This window comes from Rutidosis leptorrhynchoides, chromosome 2 (genome assembly GCF_046630445.1).
Source record: "Rutidosis leptorrhynchoides isolate AG116_Rl617_1_P2 chromosome 2, CSIRO_AGI_Rlap_v1, whole genome shotgun sequence".
NCBI lineage: Eukaryota > Viridiplantae > Streptophyta > Magnoliopsida > Asterales > Asteraceae > Rutidosis > Rutidosis leptorrhynchoides.
The window spans coordinates 615,999,075-615,999,866 of NC_092334.1; the positions used below are offsets into that span (position 1 = coordinate 615,999,075).

The 792-nt window shown below is 32.3% G+C and overlaps 1 non-coding gene across 1 annotated transcript; it reads right to left on the reverse strand.

Annotated features, from left to right (window-relative positions):
- Positions 1–200: 200 nt before the first annotated feature.
- On the reverse strand, positions 201–272 carry TRNAP-AGG (transfer RNA proline (anticodon AGG)). Its single transcript has one exon. It is a non-coding gene; the product is annotated as a tRNA-Pro (tRNA).
- Between the last annotated feature and the right edge of the window lie 520 nt (positions 273–792).

Below are 792 nucleotides of genomic sequence, written 5' to 3' on the forward strand. Positions count from 1 at the left end.
ATATAACAACTAAAATGTCCTGTACCAAATGTATCCTTGTGATGTACAATTAAGATGTTTGAATTGGAATAAGAAGTTTTTTCAGATTCCTGTATTTCATACCGAACTACGGAGTACTTTTTTTCGAGTTTTGAAAGGTTAATAAAATCAAAAAATGCAGATCCCAACTTTTAAGTAAAGTTTGCTAAAAAAAAATCTTTGGGGCATTCCGAGAATTGAACTCGGGACCTCTCGCACCCTAAGCGAGAATCATACCACTAGACCAAATGCCCATGTTTGTTGTACTGTCTCTAAAGAATGTAATATTACTGACAATGAAACAGAATCTATCGGACAACTAATTTTCATATATAGATTTTTGAAATGAAAAGAAGAAAGTAGACATCTTACAAATATATAACTATATCAATTAAAACAGTAGTTGTGACTTTCAAGCCTAAATCAATATACAAATAGCTACTTCTTTTTTTAGAACGAAACTCACACAGTTAACACATATTAATTCGTTAATATATTTACGACGTGGCTTGAATCCCAACCTCTTTAGTTGAAAGGTTCCTCGAATACCGCTAGACTTTAAGCCCTTTAGTGTTGTTTTCTTGAACTAGAATATGAACAAATTATACAAACACATATATTATACAATATATATTTTGTAAAATAAGGTTTACTACAACAACAACAACAACAACAACAAAACCCAATACCACACGAGTGATGTATGGGGAAGGTGAGATGTAGACAATCATTCCCCTATCCTAGAATAAAGACAAGTCATTTCTCCACCCAGAG